Here is a 20,330-nt window from a genome sequence, read left to right on the forward strand (position 1 = left end):
CTTAAGGATCTATGGGCACTTAATTCCATAAGAAATAGCTTCAGGCAATTTAAAAACTTCTGGTAACTAGGTAGTAAGGAAAGTCACCATGTTATCTTCCTCTGTTTTCTCTGGCAGCCCATAGATACGAAGATTATTTTGTCTGGACCTGTTCTCTAGATCCCCTATTTTATTTTCTAATGAAGCATTTTGTTTTGATAAAAAATGTAGCTGAAGATCTTGTTCTGAGAGTCTGCCCTCAATATAATTTAGGGATCTCTATGTCAGCTGTTTGAGACTTCTGTTGTGTCATTATTTCTTGCAGTTGCTGTATTTGTTTTGTAGATCTCTCTTCAAAAGTATCCAGTTTGGTATTAATTTTGTCAAATTTCACTGATAAGTCTTGTATAGCATTTAATAAAGACTATATCTCCTTTCTCATCATCTGGTCCTGTGTGGTATTAGAAAAGCTCTTTTCCAGTACATTCAGATAGCTTCCTTCTTGTTTTTTGACAGGAAAAATAATTATTAAAGCCAAAATTTTGCAATGTAGACTTCTAGTGATATTAGTAGGTCATTCAGCAAAATAGGTTTGTCTACAATATCTAGTTTTTAAAATTTCCTGTCAGAAATATCTTTTGAGTACAGAGCTGAGAAAAGATGCTGCCAACCAGTCTATATCGTAGCCACGCCCCATGACTAAACTTTTAGCAATGTCAGCAAATTATTTTAAACAGTAGACAACATAATTGTGCATGTCCAGGAATGTGCAAAGTATAGCAAATATACTAATGTATCTGCTTCATTGTTCACAATGAACTTACCAAGCAAAAACTATATGTGACATATTATGGTCTGCGCATGTTTATAAATGTTGCTAAAACTGCTAGATAGCTGGAACATGTGAATGGATTAAAATGTATCAGCTAGTCTGCTTAAGACTGCATTTCTTCAAGTTTCACCACTGTAACATTACTAATGCTGAGTTGAGAGAAGGATGTTTTAACTAACCAATTTTTAGCACATTGATGTATTTCATTTCAGATTTTAGGTGTGATGAGGGTGGACAGGATTAGGAATAAGTAAGGTTTGGAGACAAAGCCAGAGAGGCAATATTATGTTGGTTTGGACATGTGCTGAGGAGGGATGCTGAGTATATTGGGAAAAAGATGCTAAGGATGAAGCTACCAGATAACAGGAAAAGAGGAAGGCCTAAGATAAGGTTTATGGATGTGGTGAGAGAGGACATGCAGGTGGTTGGTGTGACAGAGCACAATGAAGAGGACCGGAAGATATGGAAACAGATGATCTGTTGTGGCGACCCCTAACGGGAACAGCTGAAAGAAGATGATGATGATGATGATAATGATGTATTTCATTTCAGATATTTAGTACTGTTCTTATGAATAACTACATTTACAGATTGTAGTAGTAAACAACATTTTATTGGAACACTTGTTATTGTCACTTGTATTTTATTATAAAAATACCTGGACATATTTGTTTGCGGAGACATTCCTGTTTTGGTTTTGTCTCCCACACGTGATTTCTAAAACATTTTAAAACTCTATCAAGACAGTTTAATTATTTAATTCATTTTTATTTCCTTAAGAATGGAAACCTCACTGCAGGCATTGCAGTATGCACTGAAAACACAGTACTATATCAGGAAAGACTGAAAGGGGTTAGATCTGCACAAGTAGTTGAACTTACTGCATTAACTACAGCATGTAAAATAGCTAAAATAAGTTTGCAAAAAAAAATGGAAAGTTTGTGAAAGGTTTATTACATGCTCTATTGTTGCCAAAAAGTTTATCTGTAACTAAAGTACAAGATCATATAAAGGGAGACACTTTCACTGTGAGAGGTAACTGGATAACACATGCAGTCAAGCAAGCTGTTGGTTTGGATGTCTCTAGAAATTTTGCTCTAATTGTCCAGGAAACATCTACAAAGTCTGATAACCATTGTAATTTTAATTATTTGATTACTTTGTAGAATGAAACTCTAGAGGCTGAAAAAAGAGGTGGATCAGTGTGGGTTGTAAAAAGCATGCTGATTTATTGTGGAGACACCCTGAAGGCAGGGTGCTAACACTTTTGGCTGTACTTCTCCCTCTTTCTCACTCTCTAGTTAGCTATTCTGTGAATAATCGTAAAATCTGCTTGTCACATAACAACACCCTCTATAAAGACTATGCTTTCTGCTCTACACCCACCTTAGGGACCTTTTCTAAATATTCAATTAGATTTTATCCAAATGAAGAAGCATGCTACATTTTCATATATTTTAGTTAGTGTCTGTGTTTTTCTGCATGGGTAGAAGCCTATCCATGTGCCAAGTATGATGCTGAAATGGTAGTAAAGAAATTGCTACAAGAATTTATTCCTTTGTTTGGAATTCCACACAGTATTAATTCAGACAGTGGTACTTACAGTATGCTACTGTTGAAATTGTTAAGAGACAGTGTTCTGTGTTTTAAATCTCTTTGCAATTACACTGACTCCACCATACTCAGTCATCTGGTCTGGTTGAAAGGTCTAATGAGACTCTTAAAACTAAAGTTAGCAAAATTTGCAATAAAACAGGACTTAAATGGAAGGACACTTTACCTCTTGCTTTGATGAGTATGTAAGGAACTATAAACACTACCCATAAACTGAGTCCACATAAAATTATTTTGGGCTGTTCCATGGAATGCCACCTTCCCCCACCAGTGAGAAACTGTGAATTGGCATTAACTGATGAAGCTTTGCTAAACTATTGCCCAAAACTTGTTTCTGTCTTACAGACTTTTTATAAGAGAACTTAATAAGCCCTTCCACAACTTGCTACAGCTTCCCATTATGGCCTGTGACCTAGAGACCAGGTTTATGCAAAGCTATTCTAAAGCAAATCTTCTATGGAGCCACAGTGGAAGGGACCTTATTTTACTCTCCTAACTGCCTATACAGCCATAAAATGTTCTGCGATACTGAACTGGATCCCTGTTTCACATTGTAAGAAAACCTGCCTGACATCCACAGAGCCAAAATATGATGGCACCACATCTCATTTTGATAAGATCACTAGGACACCTTCATTTACTTCTTCCAATCGAAATGAGGGAAAATCGATTCCTTTGAGTGCTGCACCAACATGCCAATGACTTAAATGTTCCAAACTGCTGGGTGTGTGGATTGTGCCTCATGGCACCAAGGCAGGGGGTCATTCCATTGCTAGCTGTTCTTGTCCAGCAGGAAGATTTCAAAATGCAAATTGCCATGGAAAATCAAACCTGGCATAATACCATGGACTGGACTAAGAAGATATACTATCAACTGGCCACGTCCACAAGAGGTGATACTTGTAACATCAGAAACAGAGCTGTGTGAGTGGGCTATAGCAATTGTAATTATATTTGAAATGAAACTGTGATGGCAGTACTTAACCTAAAAACATATGACTGGGGAAAAGGCATGGAAATATTGGACAATCACTATTACATCTTCAGAGATTGCGCCTACATGGTTACCAAGAAATTGGTCTGGTTGTTGTTATGTGGGACACTATGCCAACTAGAAGGCTGCAAAATAAAATGACTATACCCCCAGCTGAGCAAGCAGTAGCTTTCTCATTTCTGCAGTATGGCATACTTTATACTATGAATAAAGTGATTTGTTTGTCCTTAATATTAGCTGCAATGGCTAACAAACATCAGAGCACATCCACATGGCAAACATGGAATTGACTGAGGTTTGAGTCACAGCACTACAAAACCAAACAGCCCTTGATCGCGTACTTAGCCTCCAAAGGCAGAGTCTGCCATTTAATTGGGAAAACAGTGCTGTACTTTCCTCTCATACTTTCATGATGAGCATGAAAAGGTGGCTAATTTTATGGAACAAATGGCCATTAATTTAACTCAATCTGAGTCTGGTTGGACCTTATTTGGATGGAATATTTGGAAATGTTGGTACTAATATAATGCAAAGCTTGGCTACCTTTGTCATAATTGTACTTACTTTTCATAGCTCTTGTATATTATGTTATTAAAAATCTGCTAATACTCTACTTTGTAAAAAAAAAAAAGTACACATATACCCAAACAAACACAGCCTTGAGCTTATATATTTGATTACCAAAATAATGACAATATAACTCAAAGCGATTTGGGATTATGATGCTTTATAGCATCAATGGGAGAAGGCTGCACTGGATTGTTTGTATTTCTGAAGAGTTTAGTTTAATTTGCTTCAGTGCCTTTCATGTAATTCTTGTAATAAGGGTCAACCTGACCCTTTTTAGACATTAGCAAGCAGATGGTAAATGTTTTCCTCTAACCATGCAGATATTATTAGTTTAATGTATCCTGTTCTTTGCACAAAATGTTTCTGAGATAAGCCTGTTTAAAGTAATACAAAGCATGTCTGGATAAGAACATATAAAATTTGTCAAAATGTCCTCCTTTCCACATGTTTTTACAATGTTTATTCATTCCAGCCTTGGGAATGTATGTAAACTGATTTTGTCATAGTTTTGACAAGCTTAAGATCTGTATGAACTGAGTTTTTTTTCTTTTAGAAAGGTATATAAGAACTCATGACTGTGTATATGGCTGAATTTCTCTGTACTGAGATATTCCGTATCATGATACTGCTTTAATAAATAATGTGTTTGAATCCAGAAACTTTGACAGTCTTTATACTGAATTTTATGGCTGCATGAATTGGAAAATAAAACATTTCCTTTTCAATATACATGTTTGGCCTGGAACTTCTGCTTTTATCCCACCCAGGGGTATGCATCACTCCCCACTTGCTGTATGCAGGGAGTCAAAAAATATTGTGATCTTGTCGGGGGGGGGTCAAGGGTGGTCCACCATTGGTGGCATCCCTCGATCTCTCATACCACCATTACCTGTTGGCTACACAGAGGATCACGTCAGAGCAGCATCTCTGACAGGCCTCACAGGACCTGTTGTGACCTCCAACCACATTAGTCATGTTGGTGATGTCAGCCCACACTTTATTTCTCCATACTGTATTTCCTGCACATTCAATGAGTCTCTGCCCATGTTGTTGCAGAGCATCTAGAATGATATAATTTTCCTATGGGAAGAAATTGTTGCCCCTAGGTCTGTTTGCCATCTGAAAGACAGTGGTATAAACATGATCATAATTCTGTGGCTGCCCAGTCATGTAGATGATTATGTAGATACCACATGCCACCACAAACAGCATGCATTCCTGTACAATGCAAAAGCCTATGAAACACTGACTGTGACAAATACTAATGTGACATAAAAATTAACAACAATGCCTGCATACATAACAGTTGTAAAATCAACATAACTTGTGATATCTGTACAAGTTGTATGAGAGTAGAACCCCTTACACTACATATCTGTTGAATGGATACCCAAAGACAACAGCGTCATACCACAGGAGTCTGGATGCATTTCACATTAAAATACTACACAAACTAACAATTGAACAACATATGGAAAACAGTGGAACCCGTCAGGATCTATAAGCAGGCCACAGACAGTACAGATCCTTTTTATATTGAATCACTAGTTATAAGACTTTTGTTAATCACTATCGATCAAGAAATATCCATAAGAGCAAAAGAACATAGTACATATGAATAATGTCAGAATCCGTACGTTTCTGTATCTACACCACAGAGTGTATGGAGTTACCTGTAAGACATATGGATGATCTTTAAATCCCTCTTTATGTACTGTTCACTTTTACTGTGTAAATCTGTCTATGCAACTGCATATATGAAATTACTGCATGCCCTTAATGAAGATGGCAACACCTGTATTCGTAAAGGTAAATCAAATATCGCTCCAGTAAGTTAAAAGCATTTCTCTTAAAACACATATTTTAATAAAAATTAATCTAAACAGGTACCTTTGACAGCGAATAAGGTTAACAGAGTTAATATTCCCCCCAAACAGGAATGCTAGCAGGTGGCAATTTACCTTATCAGCAACCTCTGACTCAGGTGGTAATGTGCACCCATATTTAAGTACCATTTGCGCCATACATTATTAATAAGGCTTCCTTAAAATTCAAGGTTTTGGAATCTCTTTTGTGCATGTCTGTGTAAATTCTCTAAATCTGGCTTAACATCTAGGTGCTCCACACAAGTGCCCAGTAGGTATTGATGAATGGTAACATGTGTGGCACATGCTTGTTATCTTCCCATGATCTGAAAACATGACATGATTTTGATACATTTACAGATTAGACAATTGTTACATGTAAACTGAGTGGGACCTAAGTGAGCATTTTTCTATTTTTCCATTTATACTTTATTTTCTATTGGAGTATCAAGATGGCTACTACAAGAAGGCTGCAACATGTCTGGGTGTCAACTTGACTGATGAGAAGACTGCACAGATGCTGATCATCTGTGCTGGAGTGGAGCATTGGATAAAAGCCAGGGCAAGAAACTTTGTAATGACAGATATTTGGAACCAGATTGTGATGGAGTACTGATGATGTATGGAATTGGCCATGGCCTCTGATGACTACACATGTTGCAGTTATTCAGTATAGTACAATAGCATTTTCTAGTCTAGCAATATATGTCTGAATAGTAGCTCATAAATAACTTTTTTACTCCATTCCTCATAATAAAGCGAACATTCCTACTGCAGTCCCATTTGTTTATGCCAAGAGCAATGCCTGTCTGACTGCTTATACATATGTTTTCAGTTATGTGTTGATAGCTGTTATTTCGTTAGAGTAAAATGCCCAATAAGTGTTATAAATTTACAAATTCAGCTGTTATCTGCAGTAATTCAAATGACACAAGTAGTACTTGTTTGTCAAAAAGAAATGTATGCTGCCTGGTCTGTAAGGAAACCAGCTAGCATGCTATGGGTTCAAATATACATAATGGAAACATATTGTTAAATTGTTATCTTGGCTTATTTCACAAATAGTCTAATATTAATTTTCTACATAATGGCTTATTGATATTAACATTTTATTTCGTGCATGGTAATGAATTCCTTTGACTATACTCATAATCCATAACAGTCTATTAACAGCAGCTCTTTAAGTGCAGGGTTAGTAAAGCTTGTTACAGACTGTTACGTCTGACAAAGTTTTGTGCAAAATGGTATTATTTTCAAAAGTGCATTCAAGTGTTGTTTTGTTGTTCACTATTAAATTCACTTCAACAACCACATCATTCTTATCTTTTGACGGAGTGAGATGGAAAGAGCTATAGCTGAAATATAGAACAGGGAGATACAGTGATGTATGTTCTGTATTTGCTTTGTGATGTGCACTTTGCAAAGGAATATCTTTAAATGTAGCCCTTCCACACAGCCTACTGTGTCCCTGATGTACAGCACCTTTTATGATTCTAAAAATAACAACCTACATCTTCACATCTAGTTTATTCCAATACACTTCACTAGCCTTTATCATGCCACAACTTTGACCAAAATATCATCTTATTCTCACAATTAGACAACCAACATGGGGTGAAGAGTCTAGTATAATGCCTATTGATCCAAATTTTCTAAACATGCAAAAAGGTAATTTGTCCAGTATGTAAAGTATAGTCAACATGACTGGTAAAGTGCACATCACATTCATCTCACATTCTTCCTATTATTATAATCCTGCTCAGCCCTCTCAATATACAACATGGCCTAGAAGACTAAAAAACAAAACTCTTCTATTCACAACAACCAATCAACTGTGTAATTGTATGTTCTTGAGCAAATTCTTCAGGTATTTAATATTGCCAACTAATCTCCCTCCTTCTTTTTCCTTCTGAATATAACCATATCCATTTTTCATTCATCATGTTGAAATATAATTGAAATAACTAAATATTTGTCTCTTAACCCAATCTATATTTATTAAATGTTAGTGTACCCTAACTTAGTAATGCTGATTAATATCTACATTGCTTTTGGTTAAGTATTCCTGGCTTAATACCTTAACTTCATAAGCAGAATTCAGCCTAACACTATATACCACAATGGATTGACATCAATCCCTATCTTGCAGATAGTATTTCTTTTTAATTTACATTATTTTTAGAGTTCCAATCAAATATCTTTTCAACATATACATTATTTCAGTAGAGAAAAGAAGAAAACACATATATATATATATATTAGTGTTACATGACCCCAACTTTTTTCTTGCATTTTTTTCTTGTAATTTAAGACTTCATCCTACTGTGTAATATTTATTCAGTCCACAAATTATTCACTTGTATAATGAGTATTATGGTCTTTCAAATGAAGCACAAATTAAACAATCCATATTTTTAATTCTCTACCCTGATTTCCATTTTTTAATCAAATCTATGATTATCATTCCCAAGTCCTGATAGCTTCAAGTGCAAATAAACTAATAAAAATAAGAAAGGTAGCATACACGTCTGACCATATGAAAGTATTGCTTATTTATATTTATCTATTTCACATTTGTTGATTGATATAATCCAAATGAGTATGATAACCCTTTTTCAGCAGAAGTCCGAGGAAAAAATGCTCCACATTACAATATACTAGAGTATACAAGAATAATTATTTAGAGAAATAGCAAATTAAATATTAAATAACACAATATGCAGACTTATCACAGGGCAGTAGATAGCAGCACCAGCACAGAAAGCAGTGTATATATCTATATATCTATATCTATCTATACATATATAGTGTGCAGTTGTTGCATATGTTGCTAGCAGGTATTGAAGAATTGTGCAGAATTATCATGGTGCCTAATGCTGATTGTTCTAAAGCAATGTATTTACATGCACACATTTCTGCAATTCCACTTACATTTAACAAACATATCTATTTATTTGTATTTCTTTCCCAGTTGTATGAACCTGGAGGGTTTCTATTTATATGTGTTTGCTATTTAAAGAAAATTAGGTTTCAGTTCATCCTGAAAAAGGGCATTGGCAGATCAAGGATTATCTGAGATGTTGTTTCAGCTCTGCTTTTAAAGTTGAGGTGTCCTTAATTTGCCTGAAGTGGGAGAGATTTGATTCTATAGCTTAGAGACATAACTAGAGTATAGTGTATGTCCTGCAGTGTTTTGAGATTTAGTAATTGTGAGTAGGGATTTGTCTAGACGGAGTAGGTTCCTGATTGAGTTATAATGCTGTATTAAATAATTTAGAGCACAGCATTTATTTGGGTTGTATACTAAGTTATGAATAATCAATAGTTGAGGTTGATGAAGGTTGCTGGTTAGTTTGATCACGTTTATGCTTTTGAGTGCTAGGCAGTGGTAGGTACAATGTGGAATATTTAAAGCAAATTTTATGATTTCTTTATAGCACTGATCAAGTTTAATTCTTTGGAGTACTGTTAGGCTAGTGAAAATCTGAGAGGCATATAAGACTGTAGGGAATAAGAAGGTTCTTGCAACTGCTTCCTTGGTTTTTGTCTAAAAGGTATGGTTTGCCCTATATAGCAAGCCTATGTTTTGGTGTGTTTTTTGATTGATATGTGCAGGCATGAGTCAAATTGTAATTTGTCATCAACAGTCACACCTAAGAGTTTAGTCTGCAAAACTAATTCAGTCATTGTTATTGGCTAATGTAATTTTGAAGTGTTCTTTAGTTGAGGAATGTGTCTTAGGAGTAAACAGAAAATTTTTTTGAGGGAGGGGCAAGTAAAAGTTATAAATTGTCTAACCAAATGTCACTGGAGGAGCAAGCTCCTTGAGTTAGGTCTTTTAAATTTTGTAAGAAAGAGGAAGAACAGATTAATGTTGAGTCACTTGTGTATTGTATTGTATTGTATTAGGCTAGCATGTTTGGTTGCTGAGTGGAGGTTGTTTATGAACACAACCAACAAAGGTCCAAGAATGGATCTTTGGGGTATACCTACTTTGACAAGCAGGAAGGAAAAATACTCCATTTTCCACTTTACAGCTTGATGTCTGCCTTATAAATAGCTTTGAAATCAGGAAGGTGACGAAAGAGAGAGTGAGAGACCTAGCAAAGAGAGTTTTTGTAGCAGACGATTATGTGATACTGTGTCAAACGTCTTTGATAATTCAAGAAACAGTGAGGACAGTAGATTGCCAGAGTTTCTGTTAACATTGATGGTGCTGGTGAATTCTAATAAGGCTGTGATTATATTGTAATTAGGGTGGTAGCTTTGTTGTGTCAAGGAAAGATTATTTGCATCAAGGTAATCCAACAGTTGGATTTGTATACATTTTTTTAAAGTATTTCATATAGGGGTAGTATGGTGATTGGCCTAAAGTTAGAGTGGTCATTTTTAGGCCTCCTTTGTGGAGGGCACATAGAATTCTTTGACTGATCAATGCATTAATAGGGTTATAGGGTAGGTGACAGCATCAGCAGCAGTTTTTAAATATTCATGTGGAAGATTATCTATGCCAAGTGTAGCAGTTTTAAGTTTAAGTACTATTTTTTTCTAGATGAGTGGAGGCCGATTTTAGAGTAAAGTGTATATCATATGAGCTGGATCTAGTAAAGGTGTAGTACTTGTGATTGTGCTATTTTTTGGGATAGAACTGGTGGATTATCAGAAGAGATTATTAAAGTTATCTGCTATTATTGCTTTGGGGTTTTCAGTCCAAAAAAGTTATGGAGTGTTTTGATGAATATCTTCCATGGTACAGTAACAGGTTTTTTGTCCATTTTTATGCTTTGCTTAATTTTGTTCCTAAGTTGCCCACAGAGCTGTAGATTTTCCTGATTTTTTTGTAGTTTTCAGTAGTCTAAATAATTGTCTATTTCTATGTGATAGCCAGGGTGCAGGAGTTAGTTTAATTCCTTTTTTAATGGGGCATACTAATTCAGTGTTCTTGAGTTAGTATCGCTTTAACTAGCAGTGTAGTTTTTTTAGGAGGGAACAATTGTAAGACTTTAGGATTGAACAAAATGTTTCTGTATTGAACTTCATTAAGTTAAACACAAATTTGTACTGGTGCTGTTTAGGAGTGTGTGTTTGGATTTTTTGGGTGAAGGTTGGTAAATGGTCACCTAGGGTGTTGGGAAGGGTACCTGTGAAGGGCATATTACTGGAGTGTGAGGTTAGTAACCAATCTAATATTGATGCTGTGTTTGAAACTTTGTTGTATTTTGTTTGGATATTTTCCAGTTGTTTAAAGATGAAAATACTGATTGCTAATACTTCACCATATGCCAGATTAAACAATTTATTAATTTTCTCATATGACTGATATTTCACCATATTCAAACAGTTTCAGTAAGCATCATAATTATTCAGATATATAGTTACAAAATGTACTTAATCATATGGTTAATACCTCACAGCATTCCAGCTTAAGCCTATTAATATTTTCATATGATGGCTAGTCCATCATACTCTATGGCATTTGAACAGTTTCAATGAATTTCATAATTGCTCAATTGTATGATTGCAAGGCAGCATAATCATATAGTTAAGACTTCAAGCATATTGCAGTTCAATCCTGGTGTTAACCATTTCATGTCCTAGAAGCAGGTGTTGACCAAGTTTGGTGATGACTGCATGCTGGACAATCTTATCCCCTCATCCACTTACACTAAATAGCTCCACCAAGGGATGGAATGTGCACATATCTGATATACTGAAAATTGTCTCAAGCTAAATGCAAAAAAGTGCAGTGTTCTGCAAAAAAGATGCTCCCACCTCATGTGTTATAAATGGTACTGCTTTTCAGACAGACATGGTTGTAAGAAACCAGGGTACTTATGTGAATGACTCTGTCTTTATTTTTCTTTTGATCATCATGTTTCTGTCATGCTCAGTAAAACCTTTTTTATGGTCCAGTTAATTTTTGAGGGAATATTTTCAAGATTCAAAGAAGTCATCCTACCATAGTAGTTCTCCCATATCAGACCCATAACTGACTACAAATCCCAATTTGGTATGTTCAAATCCAATCATATCACTGAAATGGAAAGAAAAAAATTAAAAAGCCTTAAATACTTCAAATTTCTTGATAGATTAGTATGACTTTTCTTATAGTCATAAGATTATGAGCTGCTCCAAGGTCTTACTTTTGAGCTATGGAAGACCCAGACTGATTGAACTCGTATTTATTTACAAACCAGTGGCTCTAAAATAACTGTACTAGGGACCTAAAGCCACATGAACAAATAAACAAGACTCACTGGAGGGATAGTTTCCTAATCAACATATTTCTGGCCTATGGAATAAGTTACCACTACAAGTCAAAGTATTATAGTCTGGTAGTTGGCACAGAAGTTTAAGACTATGAGCTGTGGTACAATGTTTGATTTTGGCAGCCCTTATTTGCTCACTGTGCAACCTTGAACAAGTCACTTAGCCAGGCAGTGCTTAAGGGCAACTTGGAATTTGGGCTAGTCTTCACAGTAGTCCCCTGGACTGCAAGCCTAGTTACAAACTGTGAACTACTTTGTCTACCTTTAAGGTTAGTCTTAATGACCAGTTGGATAGACAGAGGTTTACACCAGGGATATCATACATGGCCCTGCTCAGTTTAGGAGGTTCACGCTATTAAGTGCTTGAAAATGGCAACAATAGCATTTATCTGTGTGCAGTTAAAGGTACATCCTATGGGCCCTGTGATCACTTGCCTAGCATTGTTGTACTTTTGCTATATTCCTTGACAGTTTACTGCTTCAGTAAGTGTCATAATTGTTTTTTTTTAAATATGAACTCCTTTATTAGAGAACCATCAAACAAATTCACAGTTGGAACACATACAGCACTTGCACATGAGTTATAAGAAACAATCTAAAACCTATCTACATATGCATAAAAAAGGCTCACACCATGTTATTGTAGCAAAAGAGGGAAATGTTTTAGTATTGTTCAAAATAATCTTCCACCTCAGTGTCCTTGTTAACCAAAGTCCATGTTTTTATTTATAAACCAGATCATGTGGCCCATGTTTTCAATGGCAAAAAATATGGCAAGAAAAAATAAAACCACAGATTTTAACCAAACTCATTCTAATGAGCTCATATGGAATTGTGAGTCTAGGACACCAAGCAGGCAATATTCTGTGCAGTCCACAGGAGGTAGATTCCTGGAGAGGATCCATCTACAGGCCTGTGTAACCTTGACTTATATCTCCTCTGACTTGGAACAGGACCACAGCAAATGCGTATAGCTGACCTCACCTAATCCACATCTCCTGCAGCCCATACTTTTCCCATCCCTCTTTTACTCAGGTCTGCCAGCTTAAGATGTCACAACTACAACAACTTGAAATACATGAATAACAACACAGGGGCCCACCTAACTCTCTGCCCTATCTCTAACACCTCCTCCCAAACTTTTTCCTCCCATTGTTTCTCCAACAGGTGTTCCCACCTGAATTTCAGCATCTGAAAAGCTTGTTTGTCCTGGCAGAGCAACATAACATACCAAGTAGCTATGGATTTGCACGGAACCTTGTACTCCTTAACAAACTTCTCCACCCACTTATCAGAGTTAGATCTAGCCAAATTAACCATGCAATGTTTTCTTCTAGCAGCAATAGAGGACAACTGAAGGTATTGCCACTTATGGAGACCCACACTAGGATACAAGCCTGAAAAGAAAAGAGGATCAACAATCTTCCATCATAATGTCTCTCCATAAACCAATGTCTTTAGCCATCCAGGAAATCCACGATATAGGAATGGAGTCAATCACTGTCTGCGATGTACCCCAAATCCTTTTCATACCCCAAAGATTTCATCAGGGAAGACCAATCATCTAAACTGATGCCAAGTCTTTTGAACTCCCCTTGCATACCAAACCATATTTCTATCCCAACCAGGTTATTTTTGTCCCAGACAGAGAAATACTTCCAAATCAGAGATCACCCATATATGTCAAGAAATAGCTCTGGCCTGCCAGAATGTTGTCAGTTGTAATGCCTTCACATAAGAAAGAATGATTGATAAACCTGCCCCATCTCTGCTGACTAGTGCATACAGCCATCTTCTGGAGAGCCAGGGATGTTGGCTGTCTCAGATAAAGGCAACTACCAATTTCTGCAGTTTGGCTGGTAAGGGTGAGTAAGTCAAATAAGGGATATTTATTATGAGAAACAAAAATTTGGGGAACAGCATCATCCTCACCGCAGTCATCCTAGCAAAGAAAGAGATTTTCAATCTAGACCATATCTGGATCTGTTCTTTAACTTCTTTCAGAAAGAGAAAAACATTCAATGCCTCTGTCTGATAAATCTCATAATGCAGCTGAACACCCATATATCTAACTCTTCTAGTAACTGGAATGGGGGTCGAACCATCACTCTGTAACTACTCCTTTGCCAGAGCATTCAAATGAAAAAGTCCAGATTTAACACAATTGATCCTCAACCCTGGTGTGTCACCAAAATGTTGGAGAGCAGTCAGTACACTGGATAAGTTAACCTTAAGGTCTACCAAAGAACTATGTGACATACAAACCAAGATGAAGGAATATATTCTGATGGGTTTACCCTGATTACTCAGTGCCTGAACTTTTGCTTCAAACACTATGCAGATTCTCAAGTGTCATAACAAGTAACATAGGGGAGAGTGGGCAGCCCTTCCATGCCCCTTTCTGTAATTGGAAGGGAAGGAGTTAATGTGCATTTTTGTTTCTACTTGCATCATGGGACTCACATACAATATCTGGCAGTGCTCATGAAACTTACCTTTAAATCCAAAGGCTTGAAGCACCTCCCACAGGAAAGGCCACTCCAAAGTATGAAATGCCTTCTGCAGATATATAAATAAGGTGGCCATGGGTATAGATTGAAGTATTGTGCAAATCATTTGCATAACATTAAATCATATATGCATGAGCCGAAGATTTCCTTGTCTACCCTTAGCAACCCCATTGCATGGGATGAATTAAGAAGAGGAAAATTCTCTTCAATCTCAAAGCTAACATTTTGGTATATATCTTGGTCTCCCTCTGTAAGACTGAGATAGGTCAAAACTAAATTGGCTTCTGTATTGGCTTATTAGTTTTGAGTATCAAAACTACTGTTGCTAATCTGGCTGAAAATGGCAACATTCCCCCACCATCCATCCTCCAAGAACAACTGCAAAAGATGTCTCATCAAAAAAAGCTTTTTATAAAACTCTGCTGGAAGACTATCAATGACTAGCACCTTCCCATTTGAGAGTTTTTAAATACAGTTGAGTATCTCTTCCTCCCTAATGGCTGGTTAAGAAATTCCAGATCACTTTTCTTCACTTGAGGGAACCAATTTTCCTTCAAGAATACAACCCAAGATGTTTGGTCCCAAAAATCTCCCTGGCTGTATACCATTTTGTAAAACAGCAAGGACACATTCATTGATACCCTGGGAGTCCCATAATATATCCCCTTGCACACTTTCCAGAGATAAAATAGAGAACTCCCTCCTGCGTTCCTTGAGTCCACTGGCCAATAATTTTGGAGACCTCACTTCCTTGGCTCAATGACCTGATTTCCACCACTCCCATTTAGTATTTGTAGTGCTGAATTGCAGGACCTTACTCTCCTTTTTTGAGAAAAAGTATCTGGCACCAAGCTATATATCCCCTCTTCCTGCCTTTTATATCTGCTCTCTAATTCATGTATCACATCCTCCAGTTGTCTAATCCTTCCTTTTCAACTGTTTCTTCTGCTTTTTTGCATCCCTTCTGTCCATCTTTGTACTGCATTTTTAGATGCCCCCTATCTCTGAAAGATGTCTCCAGAGTTAAACAGGCTATCTTTCCAATATCTCTAATAAACCTAACTAGAGTGGTCATGTGCACTGAAAAACTAAGTAACTTTATGTCAGATCTCCACCTTCTACTACACATAGTTGAGTCTTGAAGCTGGGCCAGACGTATGGGCAACAAACCTGAAATATTCTGGGTGTGTAGAGTCCTCCAAATATCCACTAACTGGACATCCTTTACAAAATCTTGAAAAGCCTGCACCATTCTAGATTTCCTAAATCATTTCTGAGATTATTAGAACCCCAAATGGCAGACTAAGTGTCAAAGTTCCCTCTTATCGAGCCTGGGGTTATAATTCCCCCAAAGTCAATGATTGCCTGGCAAAACTGGGACTCTGCATTGGGATCATCCTCACTGAGACCATAAAAATTCCCTAACACAATTGGGTCTTCTTTTTTTCCCCCCAAATATTAACAGCAAAACATCAAATCAAAAAACACAAAATGAACAGTACATACAAAAGGGAAACACCCAAAAATCTAATAACACACACACAAAAAAAAAATATATATATATATATATATATATATATATATATATATATATATATATATATATATATATATATATATATATATATACATATATATATACATATATATATATATATATATATATATATATATATATATATATATATATATATATATGTATATGGGTCTAGGACTAACGCGCTAACGGCTGTTTCACCGAATCATTATCTGCTGGGCATACTTACACGAAAGTGCTTTTCACTGAAGCAGCACTTTTGCGTAAGTATGCCCGGTGCGGAGGTCGTACTACGGTGCGGATGAGGGAAAATTCCCTTTTCCTCACTGTAGTGCAATCTCGGAGTGAGAATATTAAAGTAGGGGGGTGTGGGGGTGCAGGGGGGCTTGCCCCCCCTGCATTAACATTTATTTAATGTTTTTTTTTTTTTATACAATTTAGCGAAAGCGCTTTTTCGGTGAAAGCACTTTTGTTAAATTGTGTTCGGTGATAGTGGATTCGGACTGTTGAACTTTCGTTCAACAGTCCTAGATCCATATATATATATATATATATATATATATATATATATATATATATATATATATATATGGGTCTACTTCTTTTGACCTAACTTTCATTTGCCTGACACTCATTTGCCTGACCCCATTTGACTGAAATTTCATTTGCCTGACACTTCATTTGCCCGACACTTCATTTGACTGACAAGTATTATTAGCAAGAAAATGGAACATGCCCCCTTCCCCACTGTAGTGCGACCCTGGAGTTAGAATATATAGTTAGAGGGTGGGGGTGGGGGGCACAGCCCCCCACAATGGGGGGTGTGGGGGGTGCATCCTCCCACTTCATTTCATATGATATTGTTAACTTTTGATGTAATATTGCTTAGTAAAAGAAAAGTAAGTGGGGGGGCCTCACCCCCCACACCCCCTGTTGTGGGGTGCTGTACCCCCCACACCCTCCCTAACTATATATTCTATCTCCAGGGTCGCACTACAGTGGGGAAGGAGGCATATTCCATTTTCTTGCTAATAATACTTGTCAGTCAAATGAAGTGTCGGGCAAATGAAGTGTCAGGCAAATGAAATTTCAGTCATTTGGTCTCAGGCAAATGGGTGTCAGGCAAATGGGAGTTAGGTCAAAAGAAGTAGACCCATCTATATATATATATATATATATATATATATATATATATATATATATATATATATATATATACTAGAAGTCACTACATCATCAAATGGAGTATAAAAATTTTTAACATCGATTAAGAAAGTGATGGATAGTATTATGAAATGACTGCATTACAACCAGTTATTTTTTTCCTTTCCCATTTCCTCTTTATATATCTAATTACATTCCCAAATGCATTAAATATAATAAGTGGTTGAATTTCTATCTCTATCTTTTTCACAATTGGGTCTTCTAATGTGTGCACTCGTGTTACTATCCATCTTCCTCCTGGACCTTTCTGTACTGACAAAAGTGACCACTGTAGTCCCCTCTGAATCAATATAACAACCACAACCTCTTCCTGTGATGAAGCACTACAACTGGAAATTCCCTTCCTTTCCACTTCCTAAGGAATAAAATAATGGATTTGTTTTTTTTTTTTTGTTTTGTTTTCTGGATAAATATCAGTTCTATGTTTAACTCCTCCCATGGATTCAGACACACATGTTGCTTAATGTCTTTAAACAACCCCCTCACATTCCAAGAGATATCATACAACCCTCTCCCTGAAGAAGAACATGCCAGTGTCCCCTTCTTACCAAACTACAATCTTGTGGAACACTGGCTACTGGTCGTAAGCTCACTAAGTTATAAAAAAGCAAACTAATAAACATAAACTTGCAGAAAACTGGTTGTAATAAAAACACACCAGCAGGAGCAGTCCCAATAGGCCAACTACCATGCCCATGTAGAGGAAAAAAAACAACCCCAAATGTGGAAAGAGGCCAGGAATTGCACCTGAAAATCGTACAGTCAAAACACAGTGCCTGCTGTTCCCTCCTAACTCCATGAGTAAAAATAGCTTAACCGCCAACTACTAAACCCAGAATGTAGGAAGGCAAAAAGACTTCAAACAAGACTTTCTGCAGCCCTTAAACCAGCATTATCTTAGACTTTAGCAGGGTTACCTGGTAATCCTCCACCACTAAAACTGTGCAGCATCTATACTATCCTGTCCTAGTATAGAAAAGACAGTACCTTCATGTGGGCAGACTGCCCTTCATTACCTGCAAGTCCAGTAATACAGCTGTTGGCTTGAGAGTGGAAAAATCACCACTCACCCCCACTGTGTCATACAGCTCTAATATCTGTGCAAATGTATTGCCATCCAGGGAGATCAGCAAGATCTGGGAAGATCTAACTGCAAATTCTGTTTTTTCATTCCAGCTGGCCCTTGCCCACTATCCATGGTCTCTGTTCCTTCTCTGGGTGACTTCTCCAAGGAGTTGGGAGCTGAACTTCATGCCCTTTTTTTTATCCTTTCTTTTGAATTCCACCTCCATTGAAGAGGAGCATTCAGCACTCAAGCCCTTATTGGGCTGCTGACAGGCAGTAGCAATAAATGCTTTCACCTCCTCCGGCAAGTCAAGATGTCTGGCCCACCAAGGTTACCCATAATGTGGTCAGGAAAGTCAGCTGGCATGTGGATCCAAATTTTCTTAACTTCCTGATGAATGGTGCCATTGCCTTCGTTTTCATAAAAAATGCATTATTGTAATCTGGGAAAACAAGGTCCTGTCCCCCCAGCCAACGAAAAAATATTGCCCATGGCTCTGCTTATCTGTAAAACCATTTCCCTGGCACTGTAATACAAAAAATTGGCTATAAAATGCCTTGATACATTTTGATTCCTATTCCTCAAGCTAATCCTGTGGTCCAAGTCTACCATCACTTGACTCAGACGTTGTAGAGTCACTGTTAATTCTTTAATAATAAAAGCAACTGGATAGCGCCCTTCTTTCCCCTCTGGTATCTCTATAATAAAGTGGAGGTTGTTGCACCTGCTCCTGTGTTCAGGATCATTCAGTTTTACCTCTATTCTATGAGCATATAGCTAGAGTTTGTTTAACTGGCCTGCCTGCTCCCTTATTGAGATCTGTTTGATTTCCATTTCTTCCTGTTACTTACTCATTGCATTCATCAGGGACTGCAGTTTGGCATCTTGTTTTGTACTAGTTTCTTTGAGTGCAGCAGTGTCATTGATGACTGCCTGTAGCATGCTGGTGAGTTGATTTAGGGACATCTGCAATTTGCCCATACCAGAAAGTCCCTGCAAGAAATGTTCAGCCATTTTTATTTCCTTAAGCCCTGGAGCTGGTCTCTTAAATCCAAAAACACTCCAATATTATAGAGTACTGATCTGCCCATCCCTGAAAAACAGTCACATCATGGAACCCCATGGAAGTACTTGAAAACAGGGATGGATTATCTATAACTAATTTAATTCCCATGTACATAACTTGCTCTCTAACCAAGCATGCTATCCCTGCACCTTCTCATGAGTGTTCCTCCGGTAAGTGTCAATTGTTCAGTCATATAGTCACACTCTATAATTCAATTACAATCTAATATTAACATTTTTATAAGTCTGCTCCTTCACCAAATATAATACTGTTAAATGGTCTCAAAAAATTATGTCAAACCTTATTTAATGAACTGTTATGAACGAAAAGCCACCAGCCAGATGAATAAATCCAATTTAATTACGAAATAAACTTACACAGCCACAAAACGAATTTAAAAATGCCAGGAACAAACCACAAATATCCGTAAGCGCTTTCGTTTAAAAGGTTTTAAACTTCATCAGACGTTTAAGTAAACCTTATTTAATACAAGTACTTGCTCAAAATATATTAATATTAGAGTGCATGGCATTTCACTGACTGTTTACAGTCTGAAATTCCAGTATTTTGAATAAAACATATGGCTCTTATCGTAGCACATCTCCAGAGCAGGATTTAACATGCAATCGGGGGAAGGTGGGTATCTCTTTCTCCTGTTTCTATCATGTGATGAAATGGGAGCAATATATTCTACACCTGATGTACCAGCACATGACTATGTAGTCAATTAGCACTCCTAGGGTGACCCTTGGATTGATATTGCTTCTACCTACAACAAGGTGACCAACTGTCCCAGTTTTTCCA

This window comes from Protopterus annectens, chromosome 3.part1 (assembly GCF_019279795.1).
Source record: "Protopterus annectens isolate FY-2018-M chromosome 3.part1, PAN1.0, whole genome shotgun sequence".
Classification (NCBI taxonomy): domain Eukaryota; kingdom Metazoa; phylum Chordata; order Ceratodontiformes; family Protopteridae; genus Protopterus; species Protopterus annectens.